Source organism: Ursus arctos, unplaced genomic scaffold (assembly GCF_023065955.2).
Source record: "Ursus arctos isolate Adak ecotype North America unplaced genomic scaffold, UrsArc2.0 scaffold_7, whole genome shotgun sequence".
Lineage (NCBI taxonomy): Eukaryota > Metazoa > Chordata > Mammalia > Carnivora > Ursidae > Ursus > Ursus arctos.
This window is the reverse complement of record NW_026623089.1, coordinates 40,931,953-40,957,736: the sequence shown is the minus strand read 5'-3', so window position 1 is coordinate 40,957,736 and position 25,784 is coordinate 40,931,953. Positions and strand designations below refer to the sequence as shown.

The 25,784-nt window shown below is 37.9% G+C and overlaps 1 protein-coding gene across 4 annotated transcripts in view; it reads left to right on the top strand.

The window, feature by feature from the left end:
* Positions 1 to 25,784, top strand: part of BMPR1A (bone morphogenetic protein receptor type 1A) — a 133,156-nt gene that overhangs the window by 64,728 nt on the left and 42,644 nt on the right. Inside the window, exons 2-3 of one of the 4 annotated variants that reach the window (XM_057308742.1) lie at positions 8,994 to 9,108; positions 12,822 to 12,985. The gene's annotated coding sequence lies outside the window, so the exon portion shown is untranslated. Of the gene's footprint in view, positions 1 to 8,993; positions 9,109 to 12,068; positions 12,179 to 12,821; positions 12,986 to 24,180; positions 24,379 to 25,784 lie in introns of those variants that run through there. The other 3 variants (XM_026504604.4, XM_026504603.4, XM_044386247.3) reach the window with 3 other exon arrangements.

The following is a 25,784-nucleotide window of genomic DNA, read 5'->3' as shown; positions in this document are numbered from 1 at the left end:
TCATGACCCAAGCTGAAGGCAGACGCTTAATGACTGAGCCACCCGGGTGCCCCTGCTGTGAATCTTCTTGTGCATGCTTCTTGGTAGATAAATTCAAAAGGTCCCCTGGGTAATATACTCAGAGCTAGAATTTTTGGGTCTTTGTGTATGTACCCTGTCACCTTTACTAGGTGGTGGCAAAATTTTTTTTTTTTGTAAACAGTTGTACATTAAGCCAGATAAGGAATTCAAGAGGAACAGTTTTGAGAATCTTGTTAGAAATGTTGAGATGTTTACAGTTCTTAGCTTCTCCCATCTTTGTTTTTTCCTGAATTGACTCATTGAAGTGTGTGTAAAATAGGACACTTCTTGAAGTGATCTTTTAAAAATATCACAGCATTAAAAATATATATATATCACAGCATAAAAATTACTGGATCATAATGGAAGATGTGTTCAATTTTTATACCTTCAGTTTCAGGCTGTCCTATGCAGCCTTTTTATTTCTATAGATCCTGAAACACAGAGTTGCATTAAACTAGTTTTCTGGTTCTCAGGAATGATGTAAATGAAAAGTGGATAGGGGCGCCTGGGTGGCTCAGTCGGTTAAGCATCTACCTTTGGTTCAGGTCATGATCTCAGGGTCCCGGGATCAAGCCCCACATCAGTTGGGCTCCCTGCTTTGTGGGGAGCCTGCTTCTCCCTCTCCCTCTGCCGTTCCCCCTGCTTGTGCTTCCATGCACTCTCTCTCTCTCTCTCAAATAAATAAAGAAAAAATCTTAAAAAAAAAAAGTGAGTAGAGGCAGCTGTTACTATGTTAGCAAATGTGCCTTCTAGGTAGCTGTTAGCAAAGGAAGAAAACTTAAAAAAAATAGGGATGCAAGCCAAAATTTAAAACAAATAAGCAAACAAGCAAGTACACAAATAAGTAAACACAGCACTCTTTTGGGACCATTTAGAACTGGAGCAAATAGCACTATGTATTAATTAGTCCCTCATGATTTCACTATATTGCAGCATAACTCTGTAATTGGTGTTCATAATGTTAATTCTAAGTAGTATTTATACTTTACTGAGAAGTAGAAACAATGCATGTTTTTAGAAGAATTGGTGAACCTTTAGCAATCTAAAATCAATTCCTGGGATGCCTGGGTGGCTCAGTCAGTTAGGCGTGGGACTCTTGATCTCAGCTCAGGTCTTGATCGCAGGGTTGTGAGTTCAGTCCCACGGAGAGCTCCACACTGGGCCTGGAGCCTACTTAAAAATAAATAAATAAAATCAATTCCTGATAATTCCTAAGAGTAGAAATTTTCTTCTTTATATAATGTAATGAAACTATCCAGAGGAACTTGCCCCAGGGTACTTTTACCTATCAGCTAATAAAATAAATGTTCTATTGACAATTTCTTATCATTTTATAGGAAATAAATGGGTGATATATATTTCTCCACTCTCTGAATTAGGTTTACTTGGAAAGTGGAGGATGTATCAAGTGATTTAAGTGTCCGTGTAAACCGTGTAAATTGTCTAATAAATTGTAGAGAAAATGGAAAACATAGAGGGGCACTTGGGTGGCTCAGTTGGTTAAGCGTCTGCCTTCAGCTCAGGTACGATCCCACGGTCCTGGGATCGAGTCCTGCGTCAAGGCTCTCTGCTTGGTGGGGAGCCTGCTTCTTCCTCTCTCTCTGCTCTCCTCCTGCTTGTGTGCTCTCTCTATCAAATAAATAAATAAAATCTTTAAAGAAAAGGAAAACATAGAAGTGGTTTTCAGACTTCTTTGTCAGGAAGGAAAAATTGGAAAGGATATATGGATAGATGATTATTTGGGGGCTCATCCTGCTGCAGGTGGCAGCGTCAGACTTGCTGTGTTTGTTACAGATAGGCACTCATGTGATAGTAGTCACTGCTTCCCAGACCCAGAGGATGAGGGACACAGGGAGGACTGAAGACCCAGAATTTGGTCTAGGAACCATTGGTTTGTTTAGACTTCTGTTATGGGGATTCTTCATTTCCATAGGATACTAGAAACCACTGCAGAATTGAAGTTCCCTTGCTGATTTGAAAGAAAGAATGTATCTTGACTAGTTTGAACAGTTGCTTTGTTATTCAAAATCTAATTCAAAGCAGAGGTAAAACATTTTTAGGAAATAGGGTTTAAACATTTTTTAATTACATAAAAGTAATTATAGATTCATAGGAAATTGCAGAAATATTGAGGAGAGGTCCCTTGTACCCTTCACCTTCCTCCCGTGGTTACTTAATACTACATGGTGTACAGTATCCAAACAGAAACTGACATTGGTTCATGTTATATGTATATTGCTGTGCCATTTAAACATACATGTAGACGTGTGTAGCCAACTCAACATCAAGACACAGATTCTGTCACCACAAAGATCTCCCTTTGCTGGACACACAGCTGTCCCCCACCATGGCAGCCATGAGGGGTTTTTTTTCCTATCTGTATGATTTTGTCATTTTGAGAGTGTTTTAGAAATGGAATCATACAGTATGTGACCTTTTTGCTTACCCTGTTCCTTTGAGATTCACTCAAGTTGTTTTGTGTATCACTTGTTTATCCCTTGCTCTTGCTGAGTAGGATTCTGTTGTGTGGATGGTACCACAGCTTGTTTAACCATTCACCTTTCGAAGGACGTTTTGTTTTCTCCAGTTTTTGGCTATTAAAAGTAAAATGCTGCTAACATTCATGTTCATTTCTTTGCAACCGTGAGTGTGTTTGATTGCATATAAGTGTGTATTTCATTTTTAAAGAAACTTCCAAACTATTTTCCAAAGTGGCTGTGCCATTTTATATTCTCACCAGCAATGTCTGAAAGATTCGTTTTCATCATATTCTTGCCAACATTTAGTTATTGTCACTGCTTTTTTATTTTGGTTGTTCCAGTAGGTGCATCGTGGCATCTCAGCAAGGTCTTAATTTGCATTTCCCTGATGGCTAGTGTTGTTGACCGTATCTTTTCATGTGCTTATTTGCCATCCAGATATCTTCTTCAGTGAAATCTCTTTTTATATTCTTTGTCCAATTTCTTGGTGAATTTTTTTTTTTTAATGTTGAGTTTTGAGATTTGGTATATTCTAGTTGGGTCCTTTGTCACATATATGGTTTGCAAATATATTTTCCCATTCTGTATCTTGTTTTTCATCTTTTTAACGGGGTGTTTTGCAGAGGAAGTATTTTTAATTTTGATGAATTCTAATTTGCCCCCTTTTTTTTCTTTCGTAGGCCATCATTTTGATGTCTTTCTCCATTCCTCCCTCCACCCCCAGTCCCAGACAACCCTTAATCTATTTTCTGTCTCTGTGGAATTGCATATTTTGGGTATTTTGTATAAGTGGAATTAGATAATATGTGGCCTTTTGTTCTGGCTTCTTTCACTTAGTGACATATTTTCAGTGTTCATCTGTGTTGTATTGGAATTGGTTCTTTTTATGGCTTCATTTGTTTTTATGGCTGAATAATATGCCATTGAATGGATATACCACCTTTTGTGGATCCGCTCATCAGTTGACAGACATTTAAGTTGTTTCCACTTTTTTGCCTACACTCAGACGAGTTGGTGTGTGCCTTTCATCACCTTCCTCACCCGTGTTGCATGTGTGTGCATGTACACACACACACACCTATTTGTGTGTATAGTTTTCTTTTTAATAATGAAGGAGTGACTTATTTTATTATTTTCATAACTTAAGGGTATTTGGGATATCTTTCCATATCAGTACAAATAGGTGAGATGTATCTCATTCTTTTTAATGACTATGTAATGTTCATTGTGACTGTTTCACCAATCCCACACTGATAAACATTTAGGTGAGATTGGATAACTTTCTGTTTTTCTTTCTTATATAACATCAGTTGTAACCATACTTACACAAATGTCTCTATGGTACAGAGCTCATTTTGCCCACTTTGGGATTTTCCTCTTCTCTGTCACTCTTCATCAGTCATTTATTCAAAAATAAATAGATTACCTCCTGTGTGCTGGTCAATGGACTGTGTTTCAAGCACAGGGGGCACAAGCCTTAGTAAGATGCAATTGCTGTACACGGGCTGTCTTAATAAGTAAGATATACCTATAAATAATCATAACTCGGTGTGCTAAGCGCTGCAAGAGGATTCAACAAAAGAGGAGGTATTGGAGGTGGATCTTTGTGAGAACAAATGGAAGTTCACTTGGCAAAAAGATAAAGATAACGTTTTGATTTTTGAATTACAGTAGCAAGCTTGAAGAAAGGTGGAAGCATTAAATAACCGGGCATATTTAGGACATAGCAAATAGTCTAATTTGGCCAGCAGGAGGCTTTTTGGCAGAGTTGGTAGCAGAAGATAAAGGAGGTTAAATAGATGGAAAGCAGACTATAGCAATCTATGGATGGCCTCCTAAAGAATTTGGAATTCATTTTATACACAGTTGGAAATCATTGAAAAAATACATTTGTATTTTTTTTAATTTTTGGTAAAACTTTGGAGTTGTGCTGTAAATATTTTAGAACATTTTCATCAACAGTCCATAAATATTTTAGAACATTTTCATCACTGCCCCAAATTTCGCATTTCTACCCCTTGCTTTAGACAACTACTGCTTTGCTTTCTTATTGTCTAAATTTGCCTTTTCTAAACATTTCATATGCGTGGAATCATACAATATATAGTATTTTGCCTCTAGCTTCTTCTACATAGAATGTTTTTGAGGTGCATTCATATTTTAACATCTACCAGTACTTCGTTTCTTTTTATTACGTGATAGTTTTCCATTGTATGATTATGCCACCCTTTGTTTATCCATTCACCAGTGGACAGACCTTTGGATTGTTTTCAGTTTGGGCTATTATGAATAATGCTGCTGAGAACATTTGTGTATAAGTCTTTGTACACTCATTTTCATATCTCTTGGGTATGTTCCTATAGAGGGAATTTTGGATCATATAGTGAGTTTATGTTTATGTTTAACTTAAGAAATTGCCGAACTGTTCTTCAAAGTGGCTATATCATTTTATAGCAATGTGTGAGAGTTCTAGTTTCTCTGTGTCCTTACCAGCACTTGCTGTTGGCGTTTTGATTATGGCTATTCTGGTAGGTATGTAGTGGTATCTCATTATAGTTTTGAATATTTATTTTCCTAATGACTTATGTTTAAAATCTTTTCAAGAAGCACGATTGTATTTTAGAAACACAGGAGGTAAGAAAGGAGGCAGGTTGCAGTGAAAGATGAGAGCCTGCACTAGATATGTATAGATATAAAGGAGAGAGATTTTAAAGGTATATCTGACTTAGAATGGGCAGCATTTAATAACTATCTAAATATAATAGGTGAAACAGAGGGAGATAAGACTAGTGCTCCCAAGATTTCCAATTTTGACAGTTGGGTAGGTGGTGCTGCCAGTAGCCAGAAAAGTGAATATGGGTGTGTGAACAGTTTTGGTGCTGGTAAATGATGGCTTTTATATGCCACTAATATTTAGTACTTTGGAAGTACTTGATGTGCCACTAATATTTAGTACTTTGGAAGTATGTATCTAGTTGAAAAGAAGCATCTGGATTGAGATATATATTTAGGTGAGTTATCATTGTATAAATAACGGTTGAGTTCATAGAAGTAAATGGTGTATTGGTTTCTGAATCATGGTATTCATTGGGTTACTTTTTGTAATTGAAAATTGGTTAAATAATAAAAAGATTTAATATAATAAAAAGATCCAATATAGTAATACGGTTTTAGGATTTATTCAAGCAAAACAACATCACCAAAGACCCAGATTCTTTCTGTCTTTTAATGCAGCCATTCTTTATCTGTTGGGTTGTCCTCTTGGGGTGTCGCCTTCTTCATGGTCCTGATGGCTGCCATCATTCTACTTGACAAACTCAAATCCAGAGTTGCCTGGAAAAAAAAGGTAGTGGAGGGGATGTTTTCACCTAGGTGTCTTTTATTCATCAGCCAGAAAAACCTTTCCCAGAAACACTTTTCCCAGTGCTTAGTTTCCCAGCAAACTTAGTCTCTCATCTTACTGGCTAGAATTGCATCAGATGCTTATAGCTAAACCACTCATTGGCAGGGAGAATGGGATTGCCACAACTGACTTAGATCAGAGCTTTCTCACCCTGGTGTTAAAAATCTTTTTCACGTATCTCTTTTGGAAGAAGCTTTTTTCTCCGTGTCTTTTGGTTGTCTGATATAATTAAGATAGGTAAGGTTTTCTAGACAAGCCAGTTTCTCATATCATTGAGTTGTTGCTGTTCATTTCTTCCGATCACCAGTATTTGTTGAAATCTACTGTGTGTCATCAGCTGTGCTAGATTCTAGAATTACAACAGTGAATAAAAAGTTAGAGTTCGGTATGGAAATATGCTTAAGCAGAAGAGTGCTATGACAGAATTGTGTACTGTAGTTCATTTGTATTACAGGTTTAATCTTACTGTTTATATCTTTGGTTTTATGAGAAAGGCATCTTAAGTTTCAAAATCAAGCTTACATTCAATTTAAGTGATCTTTTAGAACATAACCCATCCATAAGTTGACCATCCCTTTCTGTGTTATGTGGTTACCTGCTTTCTTATAGAAGTGCATGATAAAACTAAATTATACTGTTCTTTTGAATTACTTACAGCTAAAACTGTATTATATTTTTCTGAAGCATGATGTTTGAATTTTCCAGTTAATGTACCAAAAGTTTTAACCGTAACGCTTTTAGCTTTAGAGCCCAGCTGGGATGTTTTGTCAAATACTCTGTAGTTTGGTTCTGATTTTTTAAAAGGGTTATATGAATGCAGCAATAGTATTAACAGCAGTATTTGTACGATATTTGGGGTACTTTTTATGGATGCTTAGAGAGGAGAAATGCAGTTGAGGAGGAGAGTATTTGGAGTGGTGAAAAGAAAAAGTATGCAGTCAATATTGCTAATGCTAAGAAATGACTACTTTTTGACATCTGGTACAGTCTCAAAAGTAATCTTAAATTTGTCTTAGACTGAGCGTATTTATCAAAAGCATATGTATGCTGTTCTTTTCTATAAAGCAAATCTTACTAATATAGGAGTGAATGGGTGGTGTCCTAACACGCAGAGTCAGAGATAACTATAATATCCACAGTTGATGTTTGTCACTGATGGGTTCTGTATGGTTAATGCTCTTTTAAGTACCTCGGTGGTTTAAAGTTTAACTTTAGTAATTTTGAAAGCCAAGAGGGATGTGTACATTTTGACGGCAAAGGTATTTTGTAAAGATAATGTGGGATTAAAATGCACTTTTCATATTTGTTTGCAGATATTTATGAACTTTGAGGAAATTCTAATGTTAGCTCAATTATAAAATATTAGAATGTATCCAGAAAGGTTTGATTTTTCACTTATTCTGTTGTTAAGAAGACCTGATGTGTTTTTAAAAGAATTACCTTTTCCTTAAAGGTGTTTTCTAGAACTTACAGGCTTGAAAGTTGTAGACACAAAACCTTCGATGAAAATATTGCTATACTTCCTTAGTGTTCAGTTTGGACTAGATCTTTGTGGTTGTTAAACACGAGTTCATAGTGTTGTAATAAGTGGTGTCGTGATAAACGACGGTTAATAGATGGTTTACATGTTAATTTTCTTTGATCCACTGGAAATAACTGGTAGAATTAGAATCGGGCCATATATTTTTAAACATAGTCCTTTTGATGGATTGTTTTAACCTTTATGAGGATGGGTTAATCTGAGCTTTGTTTAATATAGAGATTGCCTTTCCTCTTTTCTTCCACATACACTGTTAAGGAAGAATGGAGTTGTTGGCAGAGTGGCTTTGGAGGAGGATATTTGTCATTTCTAAATAAAAAAACAATGCATTTATTTTTTTATTATATAAGGGAAATTTTTTAAGACTATGAAAAGGAAAAAAATCCCTGAACACCGTATCTCCATTCCTGCCCTCATTTCTCTGAGTGGTGGTCTAAGGGTTTTAGACCTGTGAGTACCCTGAAAAATGTTAGAGATCAGTTAAGTTGTGGGTAACTTGTGCATTGAGAAGACTATTTAAGGCTCCTAAATGCAGACAAAGCATTACTAATTGCTTTCAGGGTCAGTCTGTCTTTAGTTGGACCATGAAAGATTTAGCTTGGTCCTATGGCAGCCTGTCTGCTGAGTGGAGACTCTTGTCTTTAAGAAAGGCTGCTATCTGATATGCTAGACCGTTTCAGGTTGCCCCAGTTTACATGCATTCAGTCCTTATTGCCAAGACTACTAAACCTCAGTGTGACACTAGTGCTACTTCTAAATGGACTTGAAGACAAAGGCATTTTGACCTTGCAGTGGGACATAGGTAGTGTTCATATAGCTTAACGTTTTTCCTTTTAAAATGTGAAACAATACTTTGCTATTTGAAGTTTCAGTTAAAAGATCCATTCAACAAAATTATTTTTAAAATCTGTAAGTAAACAACATGCCTTTTTAGATCAAAATTTTTCATTGTTTCCCTCTTTTAGATTTATGAACTTTGTGTCTTAAAGCGGCAGGGGAACTAAATGTCAGTGGTAACATAGTTGTAACCTATCCCTTGGGCTTAGACCAAGCAATGCCATTAATTCCTGACCCCTCCAGTTCTTAATATTCTGGGAAGAAGGTCGACTGAAATTAAAACTGCTTACTGAGATTTTGTGATAAAAAGTGAAAATAGAGATATTAGGTGGGTGGTCAAATATATTTTTGCCTAAGTAGGAATTTGACTATTGTAGAATTGTGAATTTTAGTGCTGCTTCTAGTTGTTCCTGGTTTTTCAAGCTAATACAGAAATTTTACATGCAGGTAATTTTTTCCACAGAACTATTGTTTGTGAAGTTGAAAATATGCAAAATGGGAAACTTTTTTGAGCAGAGGTTGGGAAAATGGTCAAGTGATAGTTAAAGAACTTTAGAATTTTCATTGACTTTGCATTAAAAATGTATAATTTTACACCTGACAAATGTTTAGTATTGCTTCTGCATGTTTCTTTTAGTCTTATAAGTAAGTTCTTTTTTTTTTTTAACAGATTTATGAAAATATGCATCAGTTTAATACTGTCTTGGAATTCATGAGATGGAAGCATAGGTCAAAGCTGTTTGGAGAAAATTGGAAGTACAGTTTTATCTAGCCACATCTCTGAGGTAAGGAAAAGACTTTTAAGAAAATAATTAGAGTAATATAAACATTTTCATTTGTTAACAGTTGAAAATAGTCCTGGAAGGTGGCTGGGGGGATGGGCTGAATGGGAGATGGGCATTAAGAAGAGCACGTGTTGGGATGCGCAACTGGGTGTTGTGTGTAAGTGATGAATCACTAAATTCTACTCCTGAAACCAATACTACACTATATGTTAACTAACTTGAATTTAAATAAAATCTTGGAAGGGAGAAAAAAATTGAAAATAGTCCTTCCGTATGTATTACTGCTGCAACTTTATTTTAGCTTCTTTAGTTTCTTTAATGACCTCCTTATGAGTTCATAAGTAGTTCTAATATATTTTTCTCTTATAAATGTTGAACCGCTTCAGGAATAAAAGGTACTTATTTATTACTGATAGCACTTTCTTCACTCTAATTATAGAAAAGCATTAGATGATATATAGAGATACATTTATTCCCTCTAAAGATGACCAAGCAGAGTTCAAAATGGTGGGTTATATTAAAAATGGATATTTATATTATTTTGAAACTTTCACACATTATGTAATTCAGAATAAAAATGTCTTAAAATATAGGTCTTTAAGATAGAGTTTATTTAAAGAAGCAGGAACTGCAGTGACACCAGGGATGGGGGAGAAGAAGCCATTCTAAGCCAGTATGTATGGAGAAGTCGGGTTCATTATTTTCAGTCCATCTACAGACTCAGATTATCAGGTAGAGGGTTTGAGTTCTTCAGCAATCTATATTTTAGAAAAATGAATAGAGGACATATACTATGAATTGGTGTGTATTTCTTCCTCCTGAAGTGGTTGGCTTTGCTTCCTGCTGCTGCTTCCTCAGCATGCACTCTTTTTTCTCACCCTGCCCCACTGGTGTCTTTGCTCTTTTGAAAGATACTTATGACTTTTTAATTGTCTTTTATTAGGCTTCATACTTTTTGATCACTGTAGTAGTTGCCGTTTTCCCTTTTTGCAGTTCTCTTGGTTTCTATGACCCTGTGTTCTTCTAGTTCTACTTCTTTAATTACTCCTTCATAATTTCTTTTTTTTCTCCTCCTGCTTTCAAGTAATGACCTCCACAAGATTTTATCTTTGAAATTTTTCTATTTCTTCTCAATGTTTTTCCTAATCTCATTTCAACAGTCACCTCGAAGGTGATCTCTTGATCACTCTTGATCACATCTCCGTTATGACACTCTCTCTAACCTTCAGGCCCGTTTTTCCAACTGCTTGCTTCACACCACGGTTCCCACGTCTCTTTCTGGACCTCTCTCTGTCACCCACGTTCAGAGTCTCAGTGCTGAATCGGATTCCTCACCTTTTCCTTCCTGCCCTCAGTCAGAGATCCAGTCCCATCTGTTGACCTCTGTAATGTGCTGTGAATGTTTCCATTCTCTCTTTTCCAATCCCCCCATCACCATTCAAGGTTAGGCCCTTCTGTTACATTTCACTTAAAATATTGCAGGGCTCTCCCAGCTTTGTGCCTCTCTTCACTCATTTCCCTCTCCATGTTACTGCCAGCTGACATCTTCTGAAAGATAATTCCGCATGTACTGTCAGTGACTCTTTTTTGCCCTGCCGAAGTATGGACAAACTACTCCAGTAGTAAAGTCCCTTAACAGTATAGCATTAAGTGAGTAATACCTTTGCCTGCATCCGTTTCCTTCTCTCTTTAAACACTTACTAAATACCTACTGTATGCCAGGCACTGTGTTAGGCACTGAGAAAACAAAATGTTCGGTGAAATGGGTTCCTTGCTTTGCTCTTGAAGTAGTCTGCTTAGAGATGAGTATGAAAACAACTAATTCAAGTGCAGTTGGGAAAGTGCTATATGAAATTGAAAAGGTGTATTTGGCAACACCTAGAAAAGTCTTAATACTGTTAGAGGAGAGAATTGTCAGGGAGGCTTCACATAGGAAATGTTACTTGAGTAGAGTCTTGAAAGATGACTGGAAAGATTGCTGAGTGGAATTTGGGAGGTGAGAGAATTTCATGCACAGAGCCCAGCATAAGCAAAGGAAGCTTGAGATGTATCGAATATACAAAAGACAGGAGAAATCATTTTGTATGGTTTGAATTCAGGGTATGAGAGAGGCTTTGAGAGACAAGTCTGGGAGAGATCTTAATTGTGAAGAACTCCAAATGCTACGGTAAGGAGTTTAGACTTTATTTTGTGAATAGTTGGCAGTCACTGAAAAATTTTAACAGAGGCATTTCAGGATCATAATTGTGTTTTGTTAAAATTAATCTGGCAGTGATACGGATGATAGTTTGGAAGGGGGAGGAGGTTACCAAAAGCAGAGAGACAATTAGGATGCTTTTAATTATTTCAAGCAAGAAATAATGAGGCTCTTGATTAAGATAGGGATCAGCTTACCTGAAATTATGAAAATCTATAAGCATTGGTTATTTAACAAAAATTTAATTTTCTTCTTCTGTACCCCTACATGTGTGTATAATACCCCCCCACCAGTGATTTGAAATTGCCTTGTGTTTCTCCCTGCTCTGTTCATATTACTCTTTTCTCCTGACATGCTTTTTCCACTTTTTCTTTCTTGTGGAAGGCCTGTCAACTTTTAAAGACCCATCTCGAGTGCAGATTCATCCCTGAGGTCCTTTCTGATCTATATCTATATAGATATATATAGATAGATATAGATGTATTTTTTTTAAGAGCGAGCCTGTGCGCATGAGTGCTGGGGGTGATGGGAGTGGATGGGGCAGAGGGGGAGGGAGAGAGAATCTTAAGCAGTCTCCATGCCCAGTGTGGAGCCCGATGCAGGGCTTGATCTCGTGACTCTGGAATCATGACCTGAGCTGAAATCAGGAGTCGGGTGCTTAACTGACCGAGCCACCAAGGTACCTCTGATCTATATTTCTTTGACTCTAAGAACATGTTCCTTCCTAGTTTAAGGCCCCAGAGCACTTATTTTTGTTCTACAGGATGTTACTTATTTTGGTCCCTGTTAAATTATGCAACAGCAAGTCACAAAGGAGGAATCAGAAAATAAAGAATGTGGTCCCCATCCTCTGTTTATAGTCGTATCTGTAAGGTATGTATGTAAGTAATATGAGTAGTGATAACCGACACTGCCAGGTAAAAGTGCTAAATGCCAGAAGAGTGGATCATTACTTCTTCATCAGGGTTCTATAGCACTGAGAAGTACAGACAGAATATAGGAGGGATTATTTGAGGTGGGTTTTGAAAGATGAGTAGAATTTGGATAGATAAAGTAAGAAAAGGTATTTGTAGAAAAGCCAATTGATAGAAAATGAATATTTCCCTAGGAATATGGTAGAGGTCTTGGAGAGGGTAGGAAGTGTGATGTAAAGAAAATTTTACTTTAGGGAAATCGCTCTAGCAGTGATGTGTGAACGTACATCGTTAGGGAAATGGAATTAGGAGTCAGGCTGCTCGGAAGGTTGTAGGAGGTGTTAGGTATGAAGTAATCAGAATTTAATCCAAGTAATAGCAGTGGAAATGGAAAAGAAAGACCATGTGGAATAGATATTGTCAAGGAAGAAGGAACACTAATTTCTGCTCTATGTTGGAAAGAGGTGATGATGCCCATGCGTTCTATCTGGATAGTACAGATAATGTTGGGCCGCGTCGATAGCAAACATAAGTAATTTTTCAAATGTGGTTGGATCTAAGTTTTCGAAGTTTGAAGATTTTATTTTTTATTTATTTGACAGAGAGAGAGAGACATACACAGAGAGAGCACAAGCAAGGGGAGCAGCAGAGGGAGAGGGAGAAGCAGGCTTTCCACTGAGCAGGAGCTCGATGCGGGGCTCAATCCCAGGACCTTGGGATCATGACCTGAGCTGAAGGCAGATGCTTAAGTGACTGAGCCACGCAGGTGCCCCTAAGTTTTCTAAATTTAAAGAAGCATTAAAGTTAATGTCTTACTGGTTTCTTTATTTGTTTATATACAACAAATATTTTTGTACATTATTTTTCGAGCCTTAGCATATTGTAAGGGAGATATTATGAAAAAAACAAAGTATTGCCTTTTTATTCTTATTTTTTTAATTAATTTTTTAAAAGTAATTGCCTTTTCTAGAAGAGCAGTTTTTAAAGAAATACTGTTCTGGTCATATTTATCTCTTTTGCTATAGTTTTAAATACTACATACTATTTAGTAAAAAGAATGTTTAAAATATTTCTTTAGGTATAATTCTGACAGTTTTACTGAAGTGTGGTATCTTGTTTTAATGGAATTACTGCTCAGTGAATTGGGATCTATGAAGAAATTCATGAAGCAGAATTCGGTGGTTTCATGTTAACAGATAAGCATTAGTATGGTAATGTCCTTAGAGAAATACCTTATAGTGAGGTTCTAAGTTACCTCATGATACAAAACTAGCTAGTCTTGATGTTTTTATTCAAGTCCTTTTCACCCCTTAATTGATAACTGATTTAGGACTTTGCAATATTTAGAAATATTTGAACATTTTATATTGAAAATTAAGTAGTCGCTGTTTTGTAATTATACATTATATAACTGCAAGACGTTACATTATTGGGGAAAGCTTTGTGATTGAATTATTATCAGGTTTTCTCTTTAAAGTAAATCTAGTTAAGCTCTCAGAGTAATTCGTATTTGTACTCTATTACATTTATATGTATATATTTTTTAAAAGAACCCCTCTATCATTCTTATCCCAGAATAGTGACAGCAGTGTTTCCCAAAGTGTGGAATGTGTACTGCTGGTAGTATTCAGAATGATTTCAGATCATACACAGTTGAATTTTTAAAAATATTTTCATAGTTGTATATTTATTTTGAGAACCTCCGATTCATAACGAGTAATATCAGCTTTTCCATTTAATGTTGTGACAGTACATTCAGACTGTGATTCAGAAACCTGAGTTAATCACGTCTTCTGTTTATGGCAGTAAAATTATTTTGTTCTTTATAAAATTCCTCAACTGATAGATTTTATCTCCTTTCTTCTTGATCTCTCTTTTTCATCTCCTCCTGCCATAGGAAACCACTCTAATTTGTTTGCTTTATGGCCTTGAATGAATGTATCCTTACAGTGTTATTGGTGTGTGCATTTGTATGTATTAAATTGACTTAGTTAGGTTTTGCTACATATAGTCTGCCCCTTGTTTCCCCACTGTTTTGTTCAACACTAGAAAGTTAACTGCACCTCCTCTGTTAGTGCCTTGTGGTGGGCATTACCGTAAGATATAAAGATTGGCACTTTGGGCTGACTCTTGTAGAACCGGCAATATGCCTCTTCTCCAGATGCCTTGTCTCTTATTTTCCAGTTTTTTTCCACTTTTGTTCCTTCCATCCCCCTACCAGTGAGCCATACCATTCGCCACTCCCAAGGAGTCCATATGTTTTCTTCTCTTGTCACTTCTCCCTTTGCCGTGCCCACCAAGAGAATTTCTCCCTCTTCATTGTCTTTCAGAGTCATCCAGGGAAGGCTGCAGAGCAGTAGAAGCCCAGTTTTGACTTGTCTCTGGCAGCCAGGCCCCAGGTCTTTCTTTTTGCCATTGGTCACCAGGAACCTACCATGAAGCGTTGGTGTGAGCAGAAGTAAAGACACCCGTGTAATAGGAGCTAGTGATGTGAGGTTCTGGGCTACTACTTGTAATTTACTAGTGCCCTCTGGCACTGCCCCGGTCTATTACAAAAATACCATTTCCATCGTTCAGTAACTTATTGCTGCACCTGCCCTTGGGACTTGGTGGATCATGATAGGTAGCCCTGGTCACTAAATCCTTGATGTTCCATGGTTGGGTTCTTTACTAGGGTGCAATATCATACCAGGAACTACACTTTTCATACAGCATTACAGAGATCAGATCCTTGCCTCAGAAAATCTAGAGGTCTATCCTCTATCTCTACTATTGGAACTTGCCAGAGAATCTGCATGGCCTCTCTTTCTACCACAGATTATCTCTAGTACCTTTGAGTTGATTGAACATCAGGGCAGCTTTGGACTGGAGCTGAATGTGCTGAGAGCCTCTTCTCTAGGTCCTAATCAGCCTTCGGAGTCACTTCCAAAATTTTTTAAAAATTTTCTAAATGTACAGTCATCTTTCATTGAGCGTTAATTCTCAATTAGGATATAAAAGGAGTCAGCAAAGATTAAGTTCTTCAAGGGGAGGTGGAGGGCAAAGGTCATGATAAGGAACACAGAGTGTACCCTTCTTGCTGGGCCCTATTTAGTGGCTCTTCAGTGGTTGCGTAGCAGTTCATGTTTTTTTTTTTTTTTTAATGTTTTATTTATTTATTTGAGAGAGAGAGCATGAGTGGGGAGGAAAAGGAGAAGCAGGCTCCCCATGAGCAGGGAGCCCGACACGGGGCTCGATCCCAGGACGCTGGGATCATAACCTGAGTAGAAGGCAGATCCTTAACCTACTGAGCCACCCAGGCACCCCCCTTTTTTTTTCTTTTAAGATTTTTTTAAGCTGTTCGTGTTTGAATTGCTTAGGAGAAAAGCAGTAACTGAAAAGCACATCATCTCCTAGCACCATTGAAACCCAGAGGTGCTCACTTTCTTCACATTGGCAAACTGTTGTCATAATGGGGGATCCTCTTTGAAATGCTCTGACAGTGTCTTTGGGAGCGAAATCTTGCACCGATAGCCTGTTTGGCAGCTCCTGTACTTTGACATCCACGAGTCGCTTCTCCTTTACTGATAAGACTGATGCCTCTGGGTGTCCTGCTTGTGCACTGTCACACATTTCTCTTCTGTTCTACTGAAGTTGAAGCCACCGGTTCTTATTTTGAGCTTAGCTTTTTCTCTGCTTGCTGAGTTCCCTTTAAGCGAATTGCATTTTTGCACCCACTTCTGGGGGTCTTGGGTTCCCTAAGCACTCATTTAGTTCTGGCTGTAGGCATCTATTGTTCAGTGGCAAACCAATCAGCATGGAAGTCGGAGTTGTTTCTGTCCGGTGGACTGATAACAGTGAAGCCAACAAATTGTTACTGATGTCTTGGAGCTCTGGGAGGAGTCTCCTCAGTGCCTCCATGCACTGGCAACTGCAGGATTTTTGAGCAACGTAGCAGATCTGTTAGATCTAACAGCCTCTTGAAACCCTGCATTACAGAAACGCAGTTAGAGCTCCAGCCTCGAAGCAAAGATGAGTTCTACCCTTCCTATTGGTATCTCCCAGCACACCATTGAAAATTTAGTCTTACACCTACTCGCCTTTTTTTTTTTTTTTAAAGATTTATTTATTTTAGAGTGAGAGAATGCTGAGTAAGAGAGAGGGCTTGGGATGGAAGAGGGGCAGAGGGAGAGAGAGAATCTCCAGCAGACTCCCTGCTCAGCGGGAAGCTGACCAAGGGCTCGATCTCAGACGCTGAGATCATGACCTGAGCTGAAACCAAGAGTAAGACGCTCAATTGACTGAGCCACCCAGGCGCCCCACACCTACTCTCTTCTGTAGAGAAATCTAGAACTCATCCTATAGACATCCTCTGGACCTTGCCCTTAGGCTCTTGGGTTATTATGCTACCCCCCCCCCCACAAGGGAGACAGAGAAAGTTTATTCCTATTGTCTTCCATGAAGACTGCCTCCTCATAACTAAGATACTATTATTCTTATTTATTTATTTATTTATTTATTTACTTACTTACTTACTTAAAGTAGGCTCTATGTCTATTACAGAGCCCAGTGTGGGGCTTGAACTCATGACCTTGAGATCAAGACCTGATCTGAGATCAAGAGTTGGACGCCTAACCACCTGAGCCACCCAGGAGCCCCTGAGATACCATGATTCTTAATTTAAGTCGACAGATACACTCCTGGCTTACTTATATATTTGATCATTCTCTGTGTTGGGTACTTTCAGGTTCAGGTAGCCGTTTGTGATGCTACAGCTATATGTGATACTGTGGGGAGAGCATACCACAGGATTTTCAGCAGCATCTCTTCATATTCTGTAGTGACGTTTCAATTCCTATCCTTATGCTCCATCTCCAGTACTTCCTTCTTTCTCTAGTGTCTTACGCTTCCACCTTGTTTGTAAGATGGTTTCCAATCCAAGTATCTCAGAAATTCCAGTTTAACTCTTGAGCTCCTCTGTTTCCTCCCTTTTCTTCCTTTCTTACATTCCTCCCTCGCTCCCTCCCATCTGTTGTTTGTAAGGGACTAATAGGAGGTCTGATGAGCTCTTATATAAAATCTTGAACAATATACACCAAAGCCTGTGTTCCTCCTCACTGCCCTCCCACTCCACTGCCCTCCTTATTATCTTCTCCTCCATCTCCTTTCCAGTTTGATGACCTCTACTTTATAGTTACCTTCTTGGTATATTTAGGTATTCTACTTCCTCTTGAATTAATTTTGGTATTTAATACCTTTCTTAAAAAAATCATACACTGCTTTATTTTCAGATTTATTTTTATAAAATTATTCATGATGAGAATACTTGGCTTATAAAGTTCGTAAGAAGATTAAATGTGTTAATACATGTAAAGCATGTAGACTAAATTGAATTTCTTATTTCATACTACTAAAAAAGTATGATAAGGAAAAGCTAATAAACTTAGAGCTAAGATAATTCAAAACATGAAATAAGCCAGAAATATTTTAGGAAGAGGGCTTTTGAGTATATTAAGGTTTCCTATTTCAGGACTTGGATCTAAATTTCTTTGATATCTAGAAATCACCAGAGGTGATAATAGGAGCGAAGTTCATGAGCTAGTACTTGCATAGAGATTGTTGGACTGGTAGTTACTGGCTATAACCGTGAGGTTTGGAGATGCATTTTCAGATGCCAGTATACTTATAAAGAATATTATATTATGTGGTTTTTGTAATGGGTTTAACTCCTCAGTTATGTTTCCCTTAAGATATTATATATCTTTTATTCCTTTTATTCGTTTATTGAACACTTATTGCTTTGCTTAGGAGTGTGCCAGAAAATGGAGATTACAAAAGCTGCAAGATAAGTCCAAATATCGCCTGACTATATACATCTCTTAATGGGAGGAGTTATATCTGCTTCATTTACCGTTGTGTAATCAGTGTAGAGCACATACCAAGGGATTAATAAATCGTTTTTAAATGAATGTTAGCCAAGAGCTGTGAAGCAGCTGTGGTACATGTTCTGGGTGCACCAGAAGTACAGAGATGGGACACCTCACTAAGCCTGATGAGTAAGGATCAGGGATTGCCTGCCAAGATTACTCATAGATCAAGTCTCGAAGAATGAATTAGAGTTAACCTGGTAAAGGCCAGAGGCTGTGCAAAAGAATGGAAGTCAGAAGGGAATGCCTTTAAAGATAGAGTGCTACAGAGATTTCAGTACAGTTGGAGCATTGTAAGGATATGGAGGAGTGGGAGGATGGTGTTAGAAAACCCTGCAGAGGCCAGATTCTAACAGTTCTTCTTATGTCTTGATAATTCCGCCCTATTAAAATGAGAATATTCATAGATTTTTAAGCAGAGAGCATGACAAGTTCATTTGTTCTAGACGCTAGCATTTATTAAATGTGACCATTTACTAGACTATACAGCAAATTCTAATACATTTCAAAATATCAATAATTCTGATACATTTCAAATAATCATATCACCCATATTTTCTGCCAACAAATGCACTTCAGTTAAAAATGAATAACAGTATATACAAACCCATGGTTCAAAATTTAAAAACATACTTCTATAAATCCCACAGGCCAAAAGTGAAATGACAGTACAAGTCAGAAAACACCTAGATCTAATACAATAAAGAAAATTTGGGTACTAATACTTGTCTGACACGCTAAAGCCTTAAATACTCATATTAAAAATTAAAAATATTAATAAGCTAAGTGTCTAACAAATTAGGAAAAGAAAAACAGAATAAATTCAAGAGAAATAAATAGATGATGAAGGTAAAAGCCAGCACTTGGGGGGGCGCCTGGGTGGTACAGTCAGCTGAGCATCCGACTCTTGGTGTCGGCTTAGGTTGTGATCTCAGGGTGGTAGGGTTGAGTCCCATGTTGGGCTCTGTGCTCAGTGGGGAGTCTGCTTGGAGTTTCTCCTCTCCCTTTGCCCCTCCCCCTTGTGCATGTGCACATGCACACGTTCTCTCAAATAATTAAATTAATCTTAAAAATAAATGTCCGCACTTGCTATCTAGCCCTTGCATTGTTCCATATGCTTTACAAGGATTATCTTATTTAATCTTTACAACCTTGTGCGGTGAGTACTGTTATTATTCCCATCTTGTAGCTGAGAGGATTGAGGCACAGAGAGAAACTTAATGCAAGCTTCTAGCTAATCCGTGATAGAATTGGGGTTTGAAATTAATGGAAAAAAATATTTTTTAAGATACATAGGAGAGGATTACAAAAATCAAAAATTGGTTCTTGAAAAGGCTGATAAAATAAACCATTTGAACGACCAAGAAAAACCTAGAAAACACAAATAGTATTAGGGATGTAAAGGGAGGAGTGTAACTTCAAATATAGAAGAGATGTTTTTCTTAAAAATAAGAGAATACCTTCAGTACCTTTATGTCAATAAATTTAATAATGTAAATAACAATTTTCTTTTTAAAAATGTAACTTAATAAATTGACTCTGACTAAATAGAAAACCTGGATATTCTTATAATTATTAGAGAATTTTAATTTATGCTGAAAGATCAGCTCCCTCCCATGTACTCACAGATAAGCCGTTGGCCCAGATGATTTTATTATTTTCTTGAAGAGTTTATTTTTAAGTAATCTCTATACTCATTGCAGCATTCAGACTCACAACCCCAAGATCAAGAGTTACATGTTTCACCATCTGAGCCAGCCATGCACCCCATGGCCCAGATGATTTTAAAACTGAGTTCCGTCAAACTATTCTAGTGGTAGATATGTCCAAATTTATACATAGTGTACCAGAGAACAGCAAAATAGGGAAAGTTTCCCAGCTTATTCTATGTGGTTAGTATAACTTTGATACCAAAACCAGACATGGATAATAAGATAGCCCAGTCTTACTTATGAACATGGATGCAAAATATTAGCAAAACAAATCCAGGAGTGTATTTAAACATAATTGTATCTACAGTACTGCGGTACAGTTCTGATAATACCTAACCCAAAGTTAGTGGCAGACTCCACTGGTATAAGGGCACAGCCCCCAACAAGACTGCCCTTCCTTTAAGATGCCAATAACAAGTTTGGAGGTCTCCAGGCTACTTGGACTTCTCACTAACCAGCTGCAAATCCAGGAGGATTCCATGATTCCCTCAAATTTTATTTGACGATTTACTAAAATGACTCACAGGATTCAAGAAAGTGGTACATGTGCAATGATCATTTTATTATAAGGGACACAGATTGGGACCAACCAAATGAAGAGACACATAGGGTGAGGTCTGGGAGGGTTCCAGATGTGGAGCCTCCTTTCCTCTGGGAATCAGGGTGTGTCATCTTCCTGGCACATTGATATATTTACCAAACAGGAAACTAATCTGAGTTATGGTATAAAGTGTTTTTACCTGTGTTTCATTATGTAGGCATGATTGAATAATTGGCCACATGATGTAACTCAATCTTCAGCCCTGTCCCCTCCCCAGCATTCTGATCACATGGTTGGCCTTTTTGGTGACTAGCCTCAAGCCTGAGTCATAAACTCAGGTATGATCTGTGAGGCTCGTGCATAACAGACACTCCTATTACCCAGGAAATTCCAAGGATTTACTTCAGGGGTTCCCTTCTAGTAACCGGGGATGAAGACCAGACAATTTATTATTCAATAATGACAAAATTGAATTTCCCAGGAATCGAAAGATAGTGTGTTAATTATTGCTACATAACAATTTATCCCAAAATTTAGGGACTTGAAACAACAGAAACTTAACACAGGAAGTTAAGAGCAGTTTACTGGGTGCTTTTGGCTCAGGGTGTCTTAATGAGGTTGTAGTTAGGATGTCAGCAGGGGCTATATTCATCTGAAAACTTGACGGGGGTGTGGAGGATCCATTTCCAAGATGGTACACTCAAATGGCTATTGGCAGGAGGCCTCAGTTCCTCAGCCCAGAATGAATGACCCAAGAAAGAGCGGAGAGAAAGCCGCATTGCCTTTTAATACTACTCTCAGAACACGTACTCTGTCACTTTCACTTTCTACTGTTTGTTAAAAGGGAGTTACTCAGTCTAGCATACTCTCAAAGTAATTAGGCTCCACCTCTTGAAAAAGGGAATACGAAAGAATTTGTGGACATCTTTAAAAACTACCACAGATGGTCTCTTTAAGAAAGCTTTTAATATGGATTATTGCTAATTAATTTATCCATTAACACACTGAAGGAGGAAAACACTGTGATTGTATCCATAGATGGAGAAAAAAAACAACAAAATCAAACCCTGTTTATGTTGAAAAACTCTTAGCAAGCATAGAAGGGAACTTTAATGTGATAAATTTATAATTAACATAGGAAGAATTGACATACATGATATGAGGCTTTCTGTACATAATGCAGTATGTCTTTCCCTGTGTTAAGGTGTATACTGTGTCCTTCAGGAGTATTTAAAAATTGTCCTTGTATCAGTGTTGTGTATTTGGAAGTGCAAAATAGTACAGTCCCAGTGAAATTACCAAAATGTCTACCAAGATTGCCATTAGACCCAGAATCCTACTTCAGGGACTCTGCCTTCCAGGTTTATTTGCTCAAGCAACAACAGAAACAGCTATTCAGGTTTATGTATTGCTTTGCTTATTATGCTTATGCTTATGCTTATTGTAATCATTGCTTATACAAAAATATGGAACCACCTACAATGTCCATCAGTAGGAGAGTGGATAAATACAGCTGTAAGATAGTCATAGGATGGAATGCTCTATATACCAATGAAAATAAATGAAAAAGAACTACATGTATCTACCATGGAAGTCACTCACAATGTTGAGTGAAAAATAAGCAAATATAAAAATATATGTATAGAATAATACAGTTTTTATACAGCTATAAAAAATTCAAAAACAGGCAAAGCAATGCTCTATATTGTTTGGGATATGTACTACGTACAGCAAAAGCATATGAAGACATGATGTTAAATACCACATTCAGAACAGTGGTTACTTCAGAGAAAGAGGGTGGGAATTTATGGTGTTTACCCTGCTTCACTCAGCACCTAAGTAATTTTTTTTTTTTTTTTAAAGCAGTGGTGGTAAACCCACTCTATTTTATTTTATTTTAATTCCGGTATAGTTAACATACAGTGTTATATTAGTTTCAGGTATACAGTAACCCCTAGGTAATTCTTAGGTGAAGTCTTTATGAAGCACTGTATTCAGTGAGAGCAGTTTGCAGACTCACAGACTGAGAGGTGGAAGACTTCATGGCATTATTTATTTTACAGATGAGGAAACTAAGGCCTGGAGAGGGAAGTGAATTGGCCAGGATCAGCGAGCTAGTTAAGGCAGAATTTGAACTAACTCTTAGGTCTCCTAACCCGAAGACTGAGCTATGTGCAGTCCTTTCCTTATTTAAAAAAAATAAATAATTTTTTTTTTTGGATGCAGGGCTCGAACTCACAGCCCTGAGATCATGACCTGAGCTGATATCAAGAGTCAGTCACTTAACCGATTGAACTACCCGTGCGCCTCTTTTTATTTTTGTTTTTTAAATTTCTTTCTTTTTTTTTTTTTTAATGATTTTATTTACTTATTCGACAGGATAGAGACAGCCAGCGAGAGAGGGAACACAAGCAGGGGGAGTGGGAGAGGAAGAAGCAGGCTTATAGCGGAGGAGCCCGATGTGGGGCTCGATCCCATAACGGCGGGATCACGCCCTGAGCCGAAGGCAGACGCTTAACCGCTGTGCCACCCAGGCGCCCCTGTTTTTTTAATTTCTATTTTATTTTATTTTTTGCCTTTCTTTAAAAATGTTAGTTGGTAAATATTTAAACTAGGTATCTTAGCTGAAAGATACTAAAAGGAAAAAAAAAAGTCCTTCCCACGCCACAGAACTTTTTCAGCAAAGCACCCCAAATCAGCACATTTTAATGGTGGCAATGTTCTGACATAGAGTAACAAAATGAAAAGTAGATGTTTCATCCACAGGCCGGAAGTGCTTCCTGGGTTCCCAGGTGCTTCCAACTTAACAAGCCACACAATTTGTAAACTCAGAGGGTGTTATTTCGTAGACCTACAGGTTCGCAAGTCTCAAGGTTTAGTTTCCTATAGTTTATGGTTAAATACAGGGAAGAATTACTAATGATCTGATTGTAACACCCTCAGGTCTTATTCAGGGCCTTTGGTGACTTACAATTTACATATAAATATTACCTTTGAACCTTTACTTGTGTCTACTTACTGAAATATTGCAGTTGAGTTTAGATAGTCCTTTGAAGTTCCCTTTGTCAAACCACATTGTTTGTACCAAAGAAAGGGCTGTATTTTCTTTTTGTCTGTGATTATTTCCACAATTATTTAACTTGCTTTAACTATGTGGTACTGTCAAAGTATAACCCAAGCCATTGTTTGCCTTAAGCAATATTTTAGATCTTGAGAAGTTATGTTTACTTATACAAGACTTTCTTAAGACCTTTTAATTTATATCTCAAACTCGAGTATATGCAGTGAAAACAGTGGAAAATTTTCCTCACAGGATCTTGACACAAGTCAGGGCTCGAAGTGAGCAGGAGGAAGTGGTGTGGTTTTTGTATCATTTCAGTTGTGTTGAGATAAGGAAATGGAATAGTTTACCCACAGTACAGCCCGTTTGGGAAAGTCTCATTTGTATATAAAAGTAAAAGAAATTGGCATGATGTTTTAATTCCTTCTGCTATATTCAAGTCATTCCCTCAGCAAATATTTATTTAGTACCAGCTATGTGCCAAACGCTCTTCTTGGTGCTAGAAATACAGAGTGAAAAAATAGACTAACACCCCTGCTCTTATGGAGCATACGTTCTGGAGCAGGTAGCAAGCAATAAACAAAATAAATAGTAAATTGTGTATCAAATTATAGGATGACAAGTGCGAAAGAGAAAAAAAGTAGATATATATCAGGGAAGGAAGATAGGAGTGCCAGGGGTGAAGGTGGGATTACAGTTTTAAATTGGGTGAGCAAGAACACTGTAAATAAGAAAGGGATATTTGAGTAAGCCCTTGGAAGAGGTAAGGTAGCAAATCATACAGATGTCTGGGGGAGGAATGTTCTAGGCAGAGAGACCCGTGAATGCAAAGGTCCTGCAGCAGGGCCAGGCCTGGCATGTGTCAGGGACAAGGAGGCCAGTGCAGTTGGAGTGGAGGAGCTGGAGTCCTGTGGGCCTTTATAGACTTCAGCTCTTACTGTGAGTAAACAGAGGGGTGATGTGACCTAATAGGCTTCCTATCACTACTTTGGCTGCTGTGTTGAGAATATATTGTAGGTGGACAAGGGTAGAAGTGGGGAGACCGGTTAGGAGGCTATTCAGTAATCCAGGCAAACAGTGTTGGTGTCTTGGACCAGAGAGAGAGCAGTGAAGGTGGTGAGAAGCGCGTAGGGGCCAAGTATATTTTGAGGGTAGAACCAGCAGGATTTGCTGAGAGATAGGATATGGAATATGAGAAGGAAGGAGGGAATGGTCAAGAATGACTCCCAAGATTTTAGGCCTGAGATACTTGAAAAGTAGAGAGGCCGTTAGCTGAGGTGGGCAAGACTGAGGGGGCTAGCAGATTTGGGGGGTAAGAGGAGAAAGACCAGGAGTAATAAATTATATGCTGCTGGTCACATTACTAAGTAAATTTATATACTACTTGAGCCATCTTTAAAGTAACTCTTTCTCATGCCAGTCTATGTTGTTGTTTAGTTTATTCAGAATTACTCATTTTATGCCAGTCTAACCCAGAATACTCAAGCGTGCCTTTCCCTTAAACCTTCCTATCAACTAGAATGTTTTTGGTTCTAAAGGAAAAACTGACTCCCTCTGACCTAAAAAATAAAGGGAATTTATTGACTGTAAACTGAAAAGTGCCTGTTATTCAGGCTTCAGGCAAGGTTGCTGCTCACTGATGGCTGTAAGAACTTGGCTTCTTTTAGTCTCTTGGCGCTCTCTGCCTTCTGGTTCCCCTTCTGGTGCCAACATAACTGCCAAAAGCTTCTTGGGCAACTGTTTTCTTAGACTTTTTCAGTCTGAAAGAAGGACAGTGTCTCTGAAGGCCTAGCCACAGTCCTGAGACTGTGTTAGACTGGCTTTCCCCTGAACTTTTCATTCCCACATGGAGGATGGAATATGCTGAGGGGCTTTGTCTGGGACAGAGCCTCTACTCCTGGAGCTTCAGGGAAAGCTGTGTGCTCTGAATTTTTTTTAAAAATTGTAAATAGAGAAAGAAGTGGAGAGAAACGGTTGATTATCAGTTGTTTTTGCCTCGTGCAGGCACTGTGGTTAATACAGCAAGAATAGGATTCTTTTTTAAAATGGTCAAATGAAAAGAAAAAAAAGTAAAGTAAAAGTAAAATTGCATTCAGACATTAGTTTGATCAAGATAATTTTTCTTCCTGGAGGCCTAATACTATTGCTTCTTGAACATCTCGAACCACAGAGGGGCCTTCAGATAATGCAAAGTGATAGGTCATTTAGTCAAGAATCAGTGTTTCTCAACAAGGAGAGCACTACTGACATTAGTTGAGACAGTTCTTTGTTTTGAGGGATCGTCCCTGCACATTGCATTCCATTTTCTATTTTGGTCCTTTGTCACCAACCAAAAAGTCACCCGC